The sequence below is a fragment of the Elephas maximus genome, chromosome 4 (genome assembly GCF_024166365.1).
Source record: "Elephas maximus indicus isolate mEleMax1 chromosome 4, mEleMax1 primary haplotype, whole genome shotgun sequence".
Lineage (NCBI taxonomy): Eukaryota > Metazoa > Chordata > Mammalia > Proboscidea > Elephantidae > Elephas > Elephas maximus.
Genome location: NC_064822.1, coordinates 102,026,661 through 102,048,449, shown reverse-complemented (window position 1 = coordinate 102,048,449; position 21,789 = coordinate 102,026,661). Strand labels below are relative to the sequence as shown.

The 21,789-nt window shown below is 41.6% G+C and overlaps 1 long non-coding RNA gene across 1 annotated transcript in view; it reads left to right on the top strand.

Annotated features, from left to right (window-relative positions):
- The window catches only part of LOC126075350 (uncharacterized), a 53,139-nt gene that overhangs the window by 11,469 nt on the left and 19,881 nt on the right, over nt 1-21,789 (top strand). Inside the window, exon 3 of the long non-coding RNA XR_007517189.1 lies at nt 2,398-2,502. This is a non-coding gene — a long non-coding RNA (uncharacterized LOC126075350). The remainder of the gene's footprint in view (nt 1-2,397; nt 2,503-21,789) is intronic.

The following is a 21,789-nucleotide window of genomic DNA, read 5'->3' as shown; positions in this document are numbered from 1 at the left end:
TCTGTCAGAGCCCCTGGCCATGCAGATCCCCACCTACTTATGGGGAGAAGCAGATGCTGGCAAAGCCATCTAGTCACCACTTCCCCATTTTGGGGTTGTTGGTCTTTTGGTGTACAAAGTGGAAGGTGGAACTAGAGCAGCCCCCATGACCAAAATGCCCCAACATTCAAGGTCTTTAGTAAACCTAGGATTTCTTAAATGGTCAGTTTGTATAAAGAGAGACTGTAGAAAATGCAGATGAACTTTTGCCTTGTCTCCAAGATGAAGACCCAGTAGGCTGGAGGAATTACCGGAGAGGGAGGAGATAGAGCAAAAAACACTAGGCCTGAAGCCAACTATTGACACTATGATGGTTAAAATTTATAAGAGTGCTATGTTCCTTTTCCTTTCTTCTTCCCTTTTTCATAAAAAACTATTGACTGTATTAGTTTATGGTTATAGTATAATCTACACATAACTTCCATCATAAGGAAGAGTAAATGATTAGGGAGGTAACTGAACCAGTATATCCATATTTTTAAAAATAACTCTACTAATTACTATGTTGTTGTTGTTAGGTGCCACTGAGTCAGTTCCAATATGTAGTGACCCTGTGTACAATGGAATGAAACACTGACTGGTCCTGTGCAATCCTTAAAATTGTCGCTATGTGTCTTAGTCATCTAGTGCTGCTATAACAGATGGCTTTAACAAAGAGAAATTTATTTCTTCACAGTAAAGTGGGCTAAAAGTCCAAATTCCGGGCGTCAGCTCCAGGGGAAGGCTTTCTCTCTCTCTTTTGGCTCTGGAGGAAGGTCCTAGTCCTCAATCTTCCTCTGGTCGGGGAGCTTTTCAGGCGCAGGGACCCCATTTCCAAAGGATACGTTCTGCTCCTGGTGCTTTCTTGGTGGTATGAGGTCCTCAACTCTCTCCTTGCTTCCCTTTCCTTTTATCTCTTGAGAGATAAAAGTTGGTAGAAGGCCACACCCAAGGGAAATTCCCTTTACCTTGGATCAGGGAGGTGACCTGAGTAAGGGTGGTGGTACAATCCCACCCTAATCCTCTCAACAGGAAATTACAATCACAAAATGGAGGATAACCACATAATACTGGGAATCATGGCCTAAACAAATTGATACACATTTTGGGGGGGGACATAATTCAATCCATGACACTATATTTGAGCCCTTTGTTGTAGCCACTATGTCAACCTATCTCATTAAGGGTCTTCCTCTTTTTCATTGACCTCTACTTTACCAAGCATGATGTCTTTCTCCAGGGAGTGGTTCCTCCAGATAACACCTGATAACATGTCCAAAGTACTTGAGAAGAAGTCTCAGCATCTTTGCTTCTAAGGAGCATTTTAGCTGTACTTCTTTCAAGACAGATCTGTTCATTTTTCTGGCACTCCATGGTATATTCAATATTCTTAGCCAACACCGTCACTCAAAGGTGTCAATTCTTCTTATGTCTTCTTTATTTGCTATCCAGCTTGCACATGCATATGAGGCGATAGAAAATACTATGGCTTGGGTCAGGTGCACCTTAGCCCTCAAAGTGACATCTTTGCTTTTGAACACTTTAAAGAGGTCTTTTGCAGATTTGTCCAGTGTAATCTGTCTTTTGATTTCTTGACTGCGCTTCCATGGGCATTGATTGTGGATCCAAGTAAAATGAAATCCTTGAGAACTTCAATATTTTCTCCATTTATCATGATGTTGCTTATTGGTCCAGTTGTGAGGATTTTTGTTTTCTTTATGTTGAGGTGTAATCCATACTGAGGTCTTTAATCTTAATCAGTAAGTGCTTCAAGTCCTCTACTTTCAGCAAGCAAGGTTGTATCCTCTGCATATCACAGGTTGTTAATGAGTCTTCTTTCAATCCTGATGCCGCATTCTTCTTCATATAGTCCAGCTTCTTGAATTATCTACCCAGCATACAGATTGAATAAGTATGGTGAAAGGATACAACCCTGACACACACCTTTCTTGACTTTAAACCACGCAGTATCCCCTTGTTCTGTTCGAATAACTGCCTCTTGGCCTATGCAGAGGTTTCTCATCAGCACAATTAAGTGTTCTGGAATTCTTGTATCTTCACAATGTTATCCATACTTTGTTATGATCCACACAGTCAAATACCTTTGCATAGTCAGTAAAACACCGGTAAACATCTTTCCGGTATTCTCTGCTTTCAGCCAAGATCCATCTGACATCAGAAATGATATCTCTCGTTCCACTTCCTCTTCTGAATCTGGCTTGAATTTCTGGCTGTTCCCTGTTGATATATTGCTGTAACCATTCTTGAATTATCTTCAGCAAATGCTTACTTGCATGTGATATTAATATTGTTCGATAATTTCTGCATCCTGTTGGGTTACCTTTCTTTGGAATGGGCACAAATATGTATCTCTTTCAGAGTGGTGTCTGGGGTCTTAAGCTCTAGCAAGCAGCCATCTAAGATGCAACAACTGGTCTCAACCCACGTGGAGCAAAGGAGAATGAAGAACACCAAAGACACAAGGTAATTATGATGAGCCCAAGAGTCAGAATGGGGCACATAAATTAGAGACTACATCAGTTTGAGACCAGAAGAACTAGATGGTGCCCAGCTGCAAGTGATGACTGGCATGACAGCAAGCACAACAGAGAATCCCTGAAGGAGCAGGAGAGTAGTGGGATGCAGACCTCAAATTCTCATAAAAAGACCAGACTCAATGTTCCGACTGAGACTGGAGGGACCCCGGAGGTCATGGTCCCCAGACCTTCTGTTAGCCCAAGACAGGAACCATTCCCAAAGCCAACTCTTCAGACAGGGATTGGACTGGACTATAAGACAAAAACTGATACTGGTGAGCGGTGGGCTTCTTGGATCAAGTAGACACATGAGACTATGTGTGCAGCTCCCGTTTGGAGGGGAGATGTGAATGCCGAGGGGAACAGGAGCTGGCTTAATGGACACAGAAATACAAGGTGGAGAGAAGGAATGTGCTGTCTCATTAGGGAGAGAGCAACTAGGAGCATATAGCAAGGTGTATATAAGGTTTTGTATGAGAGACTGACTTGATTTGTATACTTTCACTTAAAGCACAATAAAAATATTAAAAAAATATGGATCTCTTCCAGTCGGTTGGCCAGGTATATACTATATATAGTATACTATATAAAAAGAAATTTTTTTTATATACTATATATTATTATATATAAACCAAAAAAAAAAAAAACTATAGTACTAATTAATAAATACAGTTTGTTAATACATAGTTACATGTAGCATTTATTGCTAAATTAAAAGGAAAAATTATATGGCCTGTCTATAGAAATGAGCTAATTTGCAGATAATGAGGCAGGCAAATGAGGAGGTACAATGAGAACCACCCAGAACCTTTATGTTTAGATGCATGACTGACTGCCTGTCCTGGTCCCTAGGCAGTGGCAGATTAAGGAAACTGGGCTGTAAGGTAGGACTGGGAGTAAATGCAGAGCATAATGCACACTCTAAGAGCACCCAGAAGCCTGAGGACCAGACCGGAGTTGCAAATTCAAGTGACTATCAACAGCTGTTGCCATCGAGTCAATTCTGACTCATAGAGACCCTGTAGGACAGAGTAGAACTGCCCCACAGGGTTTCCAAGGAGCAGCTGGTGGATTCGAACTGCTAACTTGTTGGTTAGCAGCAAAGCTCTTAAACACGGTGCCACTGGGCTCCTAAAAGACTGTAGGAACCAGATTAAAGATGTACATGAGTAGAGTGAGCCGGTCCTATTCTTTGTATGTATACTCATTTTGCATACTAAACATGTATTCCTCACTTCCTCCAAGAAATGCATTGCCTTACATTTTTCTTGAAATTCTTAAATTTTTCCTTATATCTTTTGTTTTCCTACTTCTCTACTACAAGGAAAAGACAGAAGCAAAAGTATTGTGGCTAATGACAATTAATAGTCTCAGTGTTGGAGACAATAGGGAATAGTGGGGATTGTGGTAAACTTAAGAGCCATTTAAGTAGGCAGTAGCCACTCTGCTCTAGCAGATTGTTCCATGGGGAAATACAACCCCTCGTTTTTGCTAGATATTCCAGATTCTCAAAAGAAAAGGCTGTAAATATAGATTTATGTCAGATATACCCTGATTTTTAAACATTGGCTCAAACTTTAAAAAGAGCAATGTGCGGATAAAACCGAACGACTTTACAGTCATTAATTTGTTACATCTGTCTAGGCAGTGAGGGAATCAAATTCAGGAAAACCCCTGGATGTTAGGGACCACACAGAATCAGATAAAATTAGGGCAGTGGGTAGAAGGCAGACAAGCAGTAAGGAGTGCAGAAGCTGCAGAAGGGCCAGAGCTAGAGAATTCTGGAACCAAACTGCCTCAGGTACAAACTCTTCCAGCTATTGCAGGAGGCAGTGACGGTTTCCCAGGCAACATCCAGTTTTGGATAGCCTGGAGGCTCATGTGCTTCTGCAGTACAGCACCATTTCATGTTGACAATCTTGGCACCATGTCCCAGAGTCCTGCCAACCCAGGAATCAAAGCTGAGACAGTGCTATTGCATAGCAACTTCCTATCGATGGTAAATTTTAATGCTTTAATGAAGCACGAAGAGTTCTTAATGAATTCTCATTTCTTTGCCTTTGTATAGTTCATCACATCAGGTTCTCAAAGTCTGAGCATATCACAAGTACTTTCTAGGTTCCTTTTTTACTTTATTTGTTGTGCTTATTATAAATATAGATAATTGGATATTTATAACACATACCTGATATTTTTTACCTGATATTTTGGTTGATATATCAAATGATCCTTTTGATATTGATATATGAATGGTCGTTAATGTTTCTTTACAATTGGACACAGCTTTTGGTCTATTTTCGGAAAGATGCTCATGTATCACTCCTTAAAGATAAACTTAAAAAATGTGATTCCTTTGTGTTAACCAGTTGCCATCCAAATTGATTCCAACACATGGCGACCCCATGTATGTCAGAGTAGAACTGCTCCATAGGGTTTTCAGTGGCTGATTTTTTGGAAGCAGACCACCATGTCTTTCTTCCCAGGTGTGTCTGGGTGGACTAGAACCTCCATCCTTTTGCTTGGCAGCCGAGCATGTTAACTGTTTGCACCAACCAGGGACTCTTCCTTTGTGTTGTTGTTGTTGTTAGGTGCCGTTGAGTTGGTTCCGACTCATAGTGACCCTATGCACAACAGAATGAAACACCGCCTGGTCCTGTGCCATCCTTACAATCGTTGTTATGCTTGAGCTCATTGTTGCAGCCACTGTGTCAATCCACCTTGTTGAGGGTCTTCCTTTTTCCCACTGACCCTCGTACTTTGCCAAGCATGATGTCCTTCTCCAGGGACTGATCCCTCCTGAAAACATGTCCAAACTATATAAGAAGCAGTCTCATCATCCTTGCTTCTAAGGAGCATTCTGCTTGTACTTCTTCCGAGACAGATTTGTTCGTTCTTTTGGCAGTCCATGGAACATTCAATATTCTTCGCCAATACCACAATTCAAAGGCGTCAATTCTTCTTCAGTCTTCCTTATTCATTGTCCAGCTTTTACATGCATATGACGTGATTGAAAATACCATGGTGGGGTGGGGCAAAATGGTACAACCATTTTGGAAAACAATAGGGTGTTTCCTTAAAAAGCTGGAAATGGGAATACCGTATGATCCAGCAATTCTACTCATAGGAATATATCCTAGAGAAATGAGAGCTGTCACACGAATAGACACATGCACACCTATGTTCACTGCAGCATTATTCACAATAGCAAAAAGATGGAAACAACCTAAGTACCCATCAATAGATGAATGGATAACCGAACTATGATACATACACACAATGGAATACTAGGCAATGATAAAGAACAATAATAAATCTGCAAAACATCTCACAACATGAATGAATCTGGAGGGGATTATGCTGAGTGAAATGAGTCAATCACAAAAGGACAAACACTGTATGAGGCCACTATTATAAAAATTCATGAAAAAGTTTACACTCAGAAAGAAACAATCTTTGGTTGTTATGAGGGAGGGAAAAACACTAACTAGATAGTGGGTAAGTGGTAACTTGGGTGAAGGGTAAGACAATACACAGTACTGGGGGAGCCAGCACAACTTGACAAAGGCAAAGTCATAGAAGCTTCATAGATACATCCAAACTCCCAGAGGAACCGAGTTACTGGGCTGAGGGCTGGGGACCACAGTCTGGGGGAACATCTAGCTCAACTGGCATACCATAGTCTATAAAGAAAATGTTCTACATCTGACTGTGGTGAGTAGCAACTGGTGTAACACCTAACAACAACAACAAATAGATGACTAACTGTTCCCAAGAACTATTCATTAACAAATGCGTCAAAGTCAATTCAAGGGGAGAACTCTAGTTAGCTACAGCACTCAGTCATTGGTCTAGAACCATTATAAAATTCTACATGTGATACACATCAATAAATAAAATCATTTCTAATAGTAATAAGTAAGTGTAGTGGCCATTTGTTGTTTTTGCCCCATCTGTTTCCCCTTTTCTAGAAATACCAACCAGCCTTAGTTTTTTCTGGAAAATTATCACTCACTATTGAAGGCAGTCTTGGTGGGCTGTAATCAAACTGCCCTCCTCTCCCCTAGCCAAAAGATGGGATTGTGACTCAGAAAATCCAATGATCTGTAAAATGGCTGTGACACACTGAGATGCTAGATGAAGTTTAAAGCATGGCCCAGTGGGAAAATTACAGCAAAAGCCATTCTTCCTTTGGCCAGTGACTATTCTCCTTTTTGAGATACAGTTCCTGGTCTGTTTTTGGCTCTGGTGGATACTGAATATCAGATCATTCACAGGACACAGGTGACCATGCAAACTGAACTACCCATAGCCAATTAGGTAATATTTGAACCACTGAGCTATTATGTTGAACGTAATGCTCCTCACATCACTCTCAGGTGAAAGTGGCACATATGGGACTGGGGAAGCTCTAAATGCTCAAGATGAGTAAGCAATAGCTCCTGCTTCCTGAATGTCTACTCATGCCACAGCAACATCTCTTCCTTCCTCGGCTCACATTCATGGCCTCACAGGCAGTTCCCTAGGAGAAGCTGGCCAACAGTAGAGTAATCAGAGCCTGGATTAAATTGGCTCTCCATGATATGTTGGCACCAACCGATAAAGCGCTATGACATTACAGCACCATCAAGAGTGGCCTTAAAATCAGTGGAGAAGGGAGGAGTGGCGTCCCCTTTGCCTGGAAAGAGAGATTACCTTGGGTCAGGATCTATGCTGATTTCTAGGCAGGAGCCCTGGTGGCACAATGGTTAAGCACTCAGCTGCTAACCAAACGGTTGGTGGTTTGAATCTACCAGTGGGTCCTTGAGAGAAAAGACCTGGTGATCTGCTCCTATAAAGATTTCAGCCTAGGAAACCGCATGGGGCAGCTCTGCTCTTCATATAGGGTTGCTATTAGTCAGAACTGATTCGCTGGCACACCACAACAATAACTATGAACTAGGCACTGCTCTAGATGCTTCAAGTGTAGGAATAAATATGGGTTTTTAAGATGGCACTGAGAAGCAAATAGAGGTTTTAAACTAGGAGATATATATATATGAATAGTTATGTATATACACACAGACATACTACGCAAATAATGTGCACCTTCTACGTTTGTTTGCCAACTGCACCCTCCCCTACCCCTACAAGGTATTTTCATAAGCATGCTATGCTAATTTTTTTACAGCAACATGTAAAAAGAATTGGCATAGCAGTGCTTATGAACATATCTCGCGGGGTAGAGTGCAGTCGGCAAACAAATGTAGAGGGTGTGCGTTATTCGTGTAAAAATACAGTATATAAATATATGTATGTGTATACATACATATTTAAATTTTAAAAAGATAACCATAGTCCTGAATGGAAAGTAGATTTCATCCTTACTAACAGTGGATATTGCAACATAAAAATAGTTTTGAAATATGTGGTGAAACATGGTATGTTTTTATACAGTTTTTATTACAAATGAGGGCAACTATGTTTTCGTATTACCATTTTTATTTCTTTTATATATACCGTCTTAGTTATCTAGTGCTGGCTATAACAGAAATACGACAAGTGGATGGCTTTAACAAAGAGAAGTTTATTCTCTCACAGTCCAGTAGGCTAGAAATCTGAATTCAGGGCGTCAGCTCCAGGGGAAGGCTTTCTGTCTCTGTCAGCTCTAGAGAAAAGTCCTCGTTATCAGTCTCCCTTGGTCTGGGAGCATCTCAGGGCAGGAACCTCAGGTCCAAAGGACGTGCTCTGCTCCTGGCACTGTTTTCTTGGTGGTATGAGGTCCCCCTGTCTCTCTGCTTGCTTCTCTCTTTTATATCTCAAAAAGATTGGCTTGAGACACTATCTAATCTTGTAGATTTCATCAATATGACTGCTGCTAATTCATTTTATTACATCACAGTGATAGGATTTACAACACATAGGGAAATCACCGTAAAAAAAACCCGTTGCCGTCGAGGCGATGGAAAATCACATCAAATGATAAAATGGCAGACAGTCATACAGTCATACAAGGGAATCATGACCTAGCCCGTTGACAGATATTTTGGGGGAACACAATTCAATTCATGACATATACACTGCCAATTTATGCACTTTGCTTATTTTGCTATTTTTCCTAAGGCTTAAAAAAAAAAAAAAAAAAGGCTTATTAGATATTAAATATATTAACCTTTTGGCATGTCATATATGCTGCAAATGTTTGCCCCAGTTTATTATTTCTCTTTTAATTTTGTGTTTATATTTTGGGTGTATATTTATATTTTTCATACATGAATTGTAGATAAAATAGTTCAGGATTTTTTTTTTTTTTCCTTTGCTGTCATGCTAAATAAAACCTAACATTTCCTGAGCATTTACTATGTTTTGGGGACTCTTTTATGCGATTTACATATATTATCTCAGTTAAACATCAGTCCTTGTGGTTGGTACTATTCTCTTAATTTGATGCATGAGAGAACTAAGCCACAAGCAGGTGGAGTATCTTGTTTCAGGGGACAGGTCTAGGATTTGAAGTTGGGCATTCTAATGCAAGATAATTACCTCCTAAGCTAGAGTACCTCGTAGAGAGGCTCTCTCTCTTGAAGGTTGTTTTATTTACCTACACATTTTTCTTTGATGGTTTACATTTTTAAAAATATCACATTCATAAACACTCTGAGAATGCCAAGATTTTCGAATTTCTTAACATAGTAGTTATTGTTAGGTGCCATCGAGTCAGTTCCGACTCATAGCAACCCTATGTATAACAGAACAAAACACTGCCAGGTCCTGCACCATCCTCACAATTGTTGCTATGCTTAAACCCATTGTTGCAGCCACTGTGTCAATCCATACCATTGACGGCCTTCCTCTTTTTCACTGATCCTCTGCTTAACCAAGCATGATGTCCTTCTCCAGGGACTGATCCCTCCTGACAACATGTCCAAAGCATGTGAGACGTAGTCTTGCTATCCCTGCTTCTAAGGAGCATTCTGGTTGTACTTCTTCCAAGACAGGTTTGTTTGTTCTTTTGGCAGTCCATGGTATATTCAATATTCTTCTCCAGCACCACAATTCAAATGGGGTCAATTCTTCCTCTATCTTCCTGATTCATCATCCAGCTTTCACGTGCATAGGAGGCGATTGAAAACATCATTGCTTGGGTCAGGCACACCTTAGTCTTAAAAGCAACATCTTTCCTTTTCAACGCTTTGAAGAGGTGCTTGGTAGCAGATTTACCCAATGCAACGCGTCTTTTGATTTTTTGACCGCTGCTTCCATGGCTGTTGATTGCGGATCCAAGTAAAATGAAATCTTTGACAACCTCAATCTTTTCTCCATTTATCATGATGTTGCTTATTGGTCCAGTTGTGAGTATTTTTGTTTTATGTTGAGGTGCAATCCATACTGAAGGCTGTGGTCTTTGATCTTCTTCAGCAAGTGCTTCAAGTCCTCTTCACTTTCAGCAAGCCAGGTTGTGTCATCTGCATAACACAGGTTGTAAATCTGTCTTCTTCCAATCCTGATGCCCCGTTCCTTCTTCAGATAGTCCAGCTTCTTGAATTATTTGCTCAGCATACAGATTGAATAGGTATGGTGACAGGATACAACCCTGACTTTAAACCTTTCCTGACTTTAAACCGTGCAGTATCCCCTAGTTCTGTTTGAACGACTGCTTCTTGATCCATGTACAGGTTCCTCATGAGCATGACTAAGTGTTCTGGAATTCCCATTCTTTGCAGTGTTATCCATAATTTGTCATGATACACATAGTCGAATGCTTTTGCATAGTCAATAAAACACAGAGCTATATGTAAGAGTCCTTGCAAGGTTAAAAGAACTCATTTATTTTGGAATTGGAATTGATGCGTTACCTGATGTGACTAACCTTGAGGAAAATTGTACTGATAGGAGGGTATGGGAAGAATTAGCAATGGCGACAAAGAGAGCTAAGCAATTTTTCAAAGGCAATTAGTAACTTCAGGAAAAAAGCAAACGGTGAAAAGAAAAACCATAGTCATACTTCACCACAACATTAAGTTGTGAATGCTCCTGGCATGAGCATGATAAAATTTAACTACACAAAAAATATGAATGGAAGGTGAGGATGCAGACAGAGCGAGAACAGACAGCTGTTGGACTCTAATATGAATTTCTCAAATCCTCCTGACTTACCTCAATATCTGGGATATTAAACTATTATGCCCTGAGTCTGCTATGAACAATTTTTTTTGTCTCTGGTTCTCGCTGCACATGCATCTTATGGGGCTACACCTTCCATAATACAGTACCCACCCCTCGTCCACTCTCTTTGTTGCTGTTGTTAGCTGATTATCAAGCAGATTCCGGCTCATGGTGAATCCATTTGTTACAGAGTAGAACTGCTCGGTGGGATTTTCTTGGCTGTAATCTTTATGAGAGGTGCCCTGGTGATATAGTGGTTAAGCATTCTGCTGCTAATCAATAGGTCAGCAGTTCAAACACACCAGTTGCTCCATGGAAGAAAGATGTGGCAGTCTGTTTCTGTAAAGATTTACAGCCTTGGAAACCCTATGAGGCAGTTCGGCTGTGTCCTATAGGGTCACTGTGAGTTGGCATTGACTCAATGGCAATGAGTTTGGTTTTTTGGTTTTAATATTTGTGGAAGCAGATGGACAGGCCTTTCTTCCTCAGAGCTAATGAGTGTGTCGCAAAGGCCAACCTTTAGGTTGGTGGCCGATCACTTGCTCCACTATCGTGTTGTTTTTTGGGGAGTTGCAGCCTCTAAATGAGTTTAGAAAGGTAATCAGAGGAGGAAGGAGGGTAAGCAGAGAGAAAGGGAATAGCCTACAGCCACCAATCACTAGCTGGAATTGAATTGTAAACATAATGAATGTGGAGAGAAATTGCTTCATTCTCTCATGGTCCTCATTTTCTCTCTTGAGACATAGCTCTAACTTTTGGAAATGTTTCTAAAGACTAATTTCAAGAGAATAAAATGAGTTTATTTTCCTTCCATACGATAACACATTTCTTCATTTAACAAGTTAAATATATAATACTAATAAATAATTCAAATACCAAAAATGAGGACAGTAACTTTAACTGGAACTGCAAGACAGGATAAATAGCCAAGGTTGATTTTGTACACAATAATTTCATTTACTATGTAATTTTGCCACATCACACAAACTTTGGCCATATATTCTGCTTTTCTCACATACACACCATCAATTCTTTAAATGACACATGAAACTCTCACTAGCGTGACCTTTCTTCTTGACAGGTCATCTGATAGTATTAACTAGAGCACTCTGTTGCACACTCTGTTCCCATCAGAGCAGGAGACCTTAATATTCTGAGAAGTTTCATTGTTGAAACCATCTGAGCAATCTGCCAAAAATGATCGATTTCTTTGCCACTGAAGAAGTTTCTTCTCTTGTGTTTGCAATAAATAGATACCAAAGGAACATTTGTGGGTCTTAGGTAGTTCCGGTACCTGTAAACACAGCCACCCTGAGGTGAGGCAGGCAGTGGGCGGCAGATCCGTTCCAGCAGCACGGAGGGACGTTATCTGAAAGATGTTGGCAGCAAAGGGCAAGCAGTCAATATTGCAGGGAGGTCTTAACCCAAGACCAAGTGTCCCTCCAGGTGGCAGAGCACAGAAAAGCACACCAGGGCATGCAATAGTTACTCAGAGTCAAGGCAGGCAGGCAGGCAACCAGAAAAGCTGCTTAGTGAGGGTCTGTTAGCAGATGGTAGTGCGCAGGGGAAAGACTTTTGGTTTTTTCCTTGTGAAGGCCAAGAGCAAGTCAAGGGTTCTGGCCCTAGAAAGCCTGGACGATGAAATAGGTTAAAAGGAAAACAAAACAAAATTTAAACTCAGAAAAGAAGTGCAGTTATCCGGATTGGGGAGAGAAGATGGCAACTCTGAAATAAGTCGGTGAAATGCAGTCTTAAAGCAGGTGAGCTAGCAATGAGAAGCTGGAATCTCCAACTGTCTGGTGTCCTCATATGATATATAGGACTGGGCCAGTGTACTGGGATTTACACAATTCTAACTTTGCAGAAAACCATGCCTTAAGGTTCTCAGGCCTGAGTGTGCGGAAGTATGTCTGCATCTCTAAGGCAAATTAGTAGAAATGTTCGTAGTTTATAAAAGTCATCCATAATTTTTAATCTTCTTGTGTTGGGGGTCAGCAAAATTCCCAAGTTCTCCCCAGCTGGTGCAGTAATCCAGGTGAATGAAGGTGGTAGTGTGAATTAAGGTGGTGATAGAAGAGCTGGAGGGAGTCCTGTTGCTACTCTGTCACAGGGGTTGCTATGAGTCAGAACTGATGGGCACCCAACAACAACAGGGGGGTCAGGGAGAAGGCTGTGGACTGAAAAATTAGGGAAGAGGAGTGGTGAAGGGGGCAGGAATCACCGGGGGTATTCTGTAGAGAAGGTTCACCATTTCTGGATTGGTTTGGGCACCTGAGTGGATGGTGATGAGGGAGGCGGGGAGGGGGAGAACAGATCAACGCCTGGATTCCAAACCTGTCTCCACTCCACTTCCTGTGTGAACTTGAGCAGACTGCCTAACCTCTCTAACACTTCACTGATAAAATCAAGAATATAATAATTCCACTTCACAAAGTTGTTATGAGGACTAAATGCGATAAAAATTTCAGAGCTCAGAACCCCAACCTTGAAACATATATTGAGTGTCTACTAATTACCAAGCGCTGAGCCAAGTGCTGAGAATAATAAAGGTAATAAAACACAGTCCTTGAATTCAAAGTGCTTTCAGTCTTCTGGGAGGGTAAACCACGCAAAACAGGCAAAAATGGTGAGTATAATACAATGGAGAAGTGCTAAAATCTGTGTGCAGGAAGTGTTGGAGAAGCCCAGATATCACACTCTGCTTGCGGATGCAGGCGTAAGGAAAGCCTTTATGGAGGAATTGGCATTGTAGCGGGACCTAGATGAATAGGGTTCCACCAAAATGCGTTTCCCCTGTGATCTTGGACAAATGAATCTCTCTGAACCTCTGTTGGGAATGATGATAGTACCTATCTCAAGGAGTGATTGCGAAGATTAAATGAAATAATGCATGAAAAATGCTTAGCACAGTGCCTGGTACACAACAAGTACTCAGTGAATGTTGTCGTACGCCATCGAGTTGATTCTAACTCATATTGACCCCATGTGACAGAGTAGAACTGCCCCATTGGATTTTCTAGGCTGTAATCTTTACGGAAACAGATCACCAGGTCTTTCTTCTGCAGAGTGGCTGGGTGGGTTTGAACCGCCAACCTTTCGGTTAGCAGCTGAGCAGTTAACTGCTTTTCTACCAGGGCTCCTTCAATGAATATTAGCTCTTTATATTACCGTGACTACTAGGGAGAACTCTGGGAGTCATTCAGCCCTGATGGACTCAGGGACACAGCTATTTAGTACCAGAGCCTAGACTAGGATCCATGGCACTAATTTTATGCTCCAAAATGAAAGTAGAGCTCAGAAATGATCCAATCCCACTTTTCTACCTGAGATTAAAGAGAATATTGGATCCTTTTGAGTGGACACTCCAGCCACTTTCCCAAAAGGAAAGTTTGGATAAAATCATTCAGCATTTGAATAAACTCATAATTAAAATGATTTCCCACTTCTATAGAGCTAATCACGGAGCCCTGGTGGTGCAGTGGTTACAGCACTTGGCTGCTAACCCAAAGGTCGGCAGTTCAAACCTGCCAGCTGCTCTTCGGGAGAAAGATGTGGCAGTCTGCTTCTGTAAAGATTCACAGCCTTGAAAACCCTGTGGGGCAGTTCTACTCTGTCCTGTAGTGTCACTATGAGTCAAAATCAACTCAAGAGCGGTTTTTTAAATAGAGCTAATCAGCCTGCAATATAAATAAATTCATTTTTGCTTACTGGACATCTCTCTCTATTTTTCCCTAGGCTATTTCTCTTATTTTAGTACTCTAAACATCCTGTTCTGCTGCAGCCTGTTTAATTGACTTTCATATCTAAGAAAAATGAAAGTACAAAGAATAGGTTTTACTTGTAATCAGCATACATTTACAGTACTCTCTATTGTGGCTTCGAAGTTCTTTGCCTGGTACTATGAAAAGAGGTAACAATTACAAAGCATAGTCTCCATCTTTAAGATGTTGTTGTTAGGTGGCATCGAGTCAGTTCTGACTCAGAGCAACCCTGTGTACAGCAGAACGGGACACTGCCCGGTCCTGCACCACCCTCACAATCGTTGCTATGCTTGAGCCCATCGTTGCAGCCACTGTGTCAATCCATCTCATTGAGGGTCTTACTCTTTTTTGCTGACCCTCTACTTTACCATAGTGGTTAAGAGCTGCATCTGCTAACCATAAAGGTCAGTAGTTCGATGGCAACAGGTTTGGTTTGGTTTTGTCCTTGTCCAGGGACAGGTCCCTTCTGATAACATGTCCAAAGTGAATGAGACAAAGTCTCGCCATCCTTGCTTCTGAGGAACATTTTGGCTATACTTCTTCCAAGATAGACCTGTTCAGACAGATCTTTGAGATATATACCATTTTTTAAGTAAACCAGATATATGTGAAATGAGAAAACAATAATTCTAGAACAATATATAGATATTGCTCCGTGACATGGAATGAAATCAGGTATGTTCACAGAGAGGAGCCAAATTAAACTGATGTACTATTGAGCAGGAGCTAGTGAGAATGTGTGGAGAGAAAGTGATCATTCTTTGGCAAGTACTGTGCTACGTGCTCCATATAGTATCTGGAGAATATTATTTCTGAGTCAACTCTAGAAAATGGTAATGGATATGGATTGGCAAGAAGACATGCAGGCAGCAGTTCTCATTAGCATCACCTAATACTTAAAAAATATATATATCCTTGCCCAAGCTCCATACCCAGAGTATTCTGTTTCAGTGCCTTTGGGGTGGTATCCATCCATACTCATGAAAACTCTCCCTGACCAAAGGGGGAAAAAAACCCCAAAACTCATTACCTTAGAGTCAATTCCAAGGCTGTAACTCGTTACAGAAGCAGATTGCAACATCTTTCTCCTGCAGAGTGGCTGGTGAGTTCCAAACACCAACTGTTTGGTTAGCAGATGAGTGATTTAACCACGTGCCACTAGGGCTCCTCTGAAAGTTCCCCCCCAAAACCAAAACCAACTTCATTGCCATGGAGTCAATTCCGACTCACAGTGACCCTACAGGACAAAGTAGAACTGCCCCATAGGGTTTCCAAGGAGCGGCTGGAGGATTCAAACTGCAGCCAAACACTTAACCGCTGCGCCACCAGGGCTCTAAGCTCCCATGGGGTCTAAAGTGCAATCAGGGCCGAGAACCTCTGCTTTAGGAGAAAGGCAGGATGATGAATACTTCTAAGTCCTGTGTGGAAAGTTGCAGGCCAGAAGGGAACGCTTCTTCCTCTCAGTTGTAATGGAAAACTGTCTTCCTCCAGTCTGCCTAGGAGGAGGGTAATGTGGATGCACTAGGTTGTCAGTATGCTAATATTTGCCTGGGGAAGTTGTAGGTGGGAACCTGGGAGAGGTGATTCTCTGAGACTGGGTAGAAGGATTGCTGAATGGTGGTAGTATTAGGGCACAGCATTAGGAAAAAACCTGGGGGGTTTAAGCAAAAATTACGTGCTTCTGAAAATGAATTTCATTAAATTTATGGAGTTTTGAAGCTGTTGGAAGATAAAAGAGGGAAGAAAGTCTAAAAAAGAGACAGCTTGGGGCTCTGGAGTTAGCTTGGTCATCTTGACAAAAATTGCTTAAATTCAGCCTTAATTTTCTCATTTGTAAATGGGCCTAATCATAGTACTAACATATGATTGTCATGAAGGTTAAATGAGGTAATATGCGTAAAGCACTGAGTGTAATACATGTAAAGCACAAACAAATAAGTCTGTCTTGGAAGAAGTACAGCCAGAGTACTCCTTGGAAGAGAGGATGGCGAGACTTTGTCTCATGTACTATGGACATGTTATCAGGAGGGATCAGTTCCTGGAGAAGGACATCATGCTTGGTAAGGCAGAGGGCCAGCAAAAAAGAAGACCCTCAAGGAGACAGATTAACACAGCGGCTGCAACAATGGACTCAAACATAGCAACGACTGTGAGGATGGCGCAGGGCCAGTCCGTGTTTCGTTCAATTGTACATAGGGTCGCTATGAGTTGGAACTGACTGGACAGCACCTAACAACAACAACACTGAGTCCCGTATCTGTCACATGGAAAGTAACAAATAGCTAATATGATTGTTGTTATTTGAAAAGGATGAAGATTCTGTGTGACCCAATCACCTCTATCTCACTCAGGATTTGGAAGGTTGCATATAGAGAAAGTTGTCTTTGGTGTAGGTTTAAAGAACCGTGTGCTTCCAGTACAAAGGAAGTTGATAGAAGTAATTCCACTTGCTCACTAAGCCATGCACCCTGGTGTGGGGCCGTGTGGAGCTTCAGGAGCTGGAAGGAAAAGAGGCCCAGCAGAAGTTAGTGAAGGTGTGGAGGCCTAGGAGATCAGGGCAAGGAGGAAATGGGTCAAAGTAGACGGAAAGGGGTGAGATCTACACCCATCTTGGACACTGAGGTCCAGACACTGGGGCCACATTGGGAGTAGGGACTTCACTGGTTTCCTTTTTTGAACCAGCTAAATTTTTTTTTTGGGGGGGGGGCAGTGGTTGCTCAGTGATAGAATTTGTACCTTCCGTGTGGGAGAGCTGGGTTCATTTCCACACCAAAGGACCTCATGCACAGCCACCACCTGTCTGTCAGAGGAGGCCTGTATGTTGCTGTGGCGCTGAACAGCTTTCGGTGGAGCTTCCAGACAGAGACAGATTAGGAAGAAAGGCCTGGCAATCTACTTCCAAAAAATCAACCAATGAAAACTCTGTCTGTGGATCACAATGGTCTAATCCCATCGTGAATGGGGTCCCCATGAGTCAGGCTGACTTGATGGCAGCTAACAGGCACCATGGAAGAGGGCAGCTTGAAAGACAATCGTATTTTACTAGTTTGAGATTGTGCATTTTTGCCTTTTGGATGCTAATTCCAATTTTGGGTTACATGAGCTAAGGCATGTGAAAGCATTTTCTGAATAACAAAATACAGCGTGAGTAATAGTATTATCATTGTTTTTCTGTGTGGAGTTTATACCTTGAGACTCCCTCAAATGATATTAAAATAGTTCCCATTTCAAACAGGTTCCTCAGCACATTGCTTTGAAGTGGTCTGGTGGGAGGAGGGTGAGAGTGGCTGAGAACTGCCTGGGCAGCGCTGGAGGAACAGACCCAAGAGGTGTCTCTGGCATGGGCCCCAGGCCTGGAGCAGCAGAAAGTTAGACGGAATGCTTGCCAACCATCTCGGGAGCCTTCTGTTTGGAACTTTCAGGGATGCCCATTTTGTCACAGGGTTAGTTGAAGCAAAAGTGCCCAGCTGGAGAGAAACAAAAGATGGGATTCAAGAGTTTGGCTCATAGTCCATGCTCATTAATTGCTGAAAGGAAGACAAATGTGGGATGGTGACATAGCAGTAAGAAGGATGTAGCCTTGTAAACAAGTCCGTATTGTTTTGGATTTGATGTTACTGGCAAAGAACAGCCACTGTGTTTCCTTGAGTGGTATTTAACGACCTGTAAACTACAGAAAAATGAGAAAATAAATGTGTGTCCAAGATCACTCATCCATTAAGTGGTCTTTAAAGAAGCACATTATCATCATGAGCATAATGGTCACTGTAATGGCTTACTTAAGCAAAATTATGGACTCTCCTTCTCTGAGCAGGGCTGCCCCTTCCTGGTGGGCAGGTTGTTCATGGCACAAGAAGCACAGTAGAGGAGGCGCTGAAATTTATCTACACTTGCTCGCTAAGCCATGCACCCTGGTGTGGGGCTGCATCTGTTTGGAGGGGAGGGGCCCCAGAGTTGCCATCAAGTCAATCCTGACCCCTATGTGTCAGAGCAGAACTGTGCTTTCAATGGCTGATTTTCTGGAAGCAGATTGCCAGGCCTTTCTTCTGAGGCAACTCTGGGTGGATTTGAACCTACAACCTTTTTTGCTAGCTGCCAAGTGTGTTAACCGTTTGTACCATCTGGGGACTCCTCCCAGAGGAAGACATAATGCATGCTCTTCTGCTTAGAAAACTTTTCAAGGTCATTTCTAGACTCAGAGGCAGGAAACCAGTGAAGTGAGCAATAAAGTACAAGAAAAAAGAGAAGATAAAAATAACCAGAGCATCAGGTCGAGAAACTGAAAAAGAACTGCAAAGTGAGGCTAATCGCGAATGGTAGTAGGTCAGAGAGAGGTGGAAACTCCCCCTATGTGTCTCTCTTATTAGGAGTAAACAGGGAGAGAAAGTTCACAGTGACCTAAGAATAAACAGCAGAAAGGAAAGCGGGGCAAAATACAACAGGGAGGCTTTTTGCAATAAAGAACAACAGGAGTCCAGCAGTTGTATAATCAGGGCTAGAAAAAGTCCATTTTACCAGCAACAAATCTGTTTTTAGGGAGAGCAAGTACCATGAATATGGCCCCAAAGGCTCTCTGGGTTTCTTTTTACTTTCATCAAAACGCCCTTCCTCTGGGCTCCGTGATCACAGTGGAATTGTCTTTTAAATTTCAGTTTGGATGATGACAGCTTCCACACTACGCTCTTCTCTGCAAGGCTTTGCCTGTCTTATTTCTCGCTGCTGACGGACTGTTCAGGTGCACATTCAGAGAAAGGAAGTCCTTAACTCTGACAAGCAGTATGGTCTTGAAACTACCTAAGAAACGGCTCAAGTTCCTCCCAGTTCTTGAGGAAAACAGAATTTGCAGATTAGAAATGGATATGGCAACACCTAAGCATAGAATTTCTTAGAGATAAATCGGATTAGCTCAAAGGATATTTGCTTCTGGCTCACAGCATATCCCAATTTTTTACCATAGGCCTGGAAGCCCTGTGGCCAACATCCTTCCTAAACTCTTGTCCCTATAGGGCTTTCATTGGGGACATCACTGATCCTTATTTATGACATGACCTGCTCCCCTTGAAATTAAACCTTACTAATGAATTTTTTTTAAATTTTTTAAAATTAATTTATTAATTTATGCATCCAACATTTGATAGACCCCAACTGAGTGTAAGAATGAGAGGATAACTAAGTCATGGTCACCATCCCCAGTGCAAGGGGGAGACAGACATGCTACTTAGTAGATGCCACAAAATGCTATGGTGCCATGACAGATGCATACCTGGGAAGTAGAGGATACTAAGGAGGAGGGATTGATTGTGAATCTACAATCAATGCCCATGGAAGCATCAGTCAAGAAATCAAACTGCGTATTGCCTTGGGCAAATCTGCTGCAGAAGACCCCTTTCAAGTGTTAAAAAGGAAAGATGTCACTTTGAGAACTGATATAAGCCTGACCCAGGCCATGATATTTTCAATCACTTCATATGCATGTGAAAACTGGCTAGTAAGAAGACTGAAGAACAATTGACCCCTCTGAATTATGGTGTTGGCAAAGAATACTGAATACACCATGGACTGCCAGAAGAATGAACAAATCTATCTTGGAAGAAGTACAACCAGAATGCTCCTTAGAAGCTAGGATGTCGAGACTTCGTCTCACAGACTTTGGACATGTTATCAGGAGGGAATGGTCCACGGAGGGATACATTGTCCTTGGTAAAGTAGAGTGTCAACGAAAAAGAGGAAAATCCTCAACGAGATGAATTGACACAGTGGCTGTGTTATACGGCAAGGCTTCCTATCTTGGGACCAAGTCCTGTTAGGTTCTGACCTTCTACTGACCAAGAATGACCAGGAGAGCCTCAGAAGCTCCACACGAGCAAAGGTTTATTAGTGACACAGAAAAAAACAAAAACCGGGAGGCGGGGCCAAGATGGCAGACTAGGTGGACGCTACTGCGGATCCCTCTTGCAACAAAGACTCAGAAAAACAAGTGAATCGATCACATACATAACAATCTACGAACCCTGAACAACAAACACAGATTTAGAGACGGAGAAGGAACAAATATGGGGAGGCAGCGATTGTTTTCAGAGCCTGGAGCCAGTGTACCAGTCAGCGGATTTTCTGGAAAAACTAGTTTCCCAGTGATGGCTCGGAGACAGCAGTCCATATCAAACCACATAAAGAAGCAGAACATGACAGCTTCTCCAACCCCCCAAACAAAAGAATCAAAATCTTTCCCAAATGAAGATACAATCCTGGAATTATCAGATACAGAATATAAAAAACTAATTTACAGAATGCTTCAAGACATCACAAACGAAATAAGGCAAACTGCAGAAAAAGCCAAGGAACACACCGATAAAACTGTTGAAGAACTCAAAAAGATTATTCAAGAACATAGTGGAAAAATTAATAAGTTGCAAGAATCCATAGAAAGCATGTAGAAATCCAAAAGATTAACAATAAAATTACAGAATTAGACAATGCAATAGGAAGTCAGAGGAGCAGACTCGAGCAATTAGAATGCAGACTGGGACATCTGGAGGACCAGGGAATCAACACCAACATAGCTGAAAAAAAATCAGATAAAAGAATTAAAAAAAATAAAGAAACCCTAAGAATCATGTGGTACTCTATCAAGAAGGATAACTTGCGGGTGATTGGAGTCCCAGAACAGGGAGGGGGGACAGAAAACACAGAGAAAATAGTTGAAGAACTCCTGACACAAAACTTCCCTGACATCATGAAAGACGAAAGGATATCTATCCAAGATGCTCATCGAACCCCATTTAAGATTGATCCAAAAAGAAAAACACCAAGACATATTATCATCAAACTTGCCAAAACCAAAGATAAAGAGAAAATTTTAAAAGCATCCAGGGATAAAAGAAAGGTCTCCTACAAGGGAGAATCAATAAGAATAAGTTCAGACTACTCAGCAGAAACCATGCAGGCAAGAAGGCAATGGGATGACATATACAGAGCACTGAAGGAGAAAAACTGCCAGCCAAGGATCATATATCCAGCAAAACTCTCTCTGAAATAGGAAGGCGAAATTAAGATATTTACAGATAAACACAAGTTTAGAGAATTTGCAAAAACCAAACCAAAGCTACAAGAAATACTAAAGGATATTGTTTGGTCAGAAAACCAATAATATCAGATACCAGCACAATACAAGGTCACAAAACAGAACGTCCTGATATCAACTCAAATAGGGAAGTCACAAAAACAAACAAATTAAGATTAATTAAAAAAAAATAATAATACACATAACAGGGAATCATGGAAGTCAATAGGTAAAAGATCACAATAATCAAAAAGAGGGACTAAATACAGGA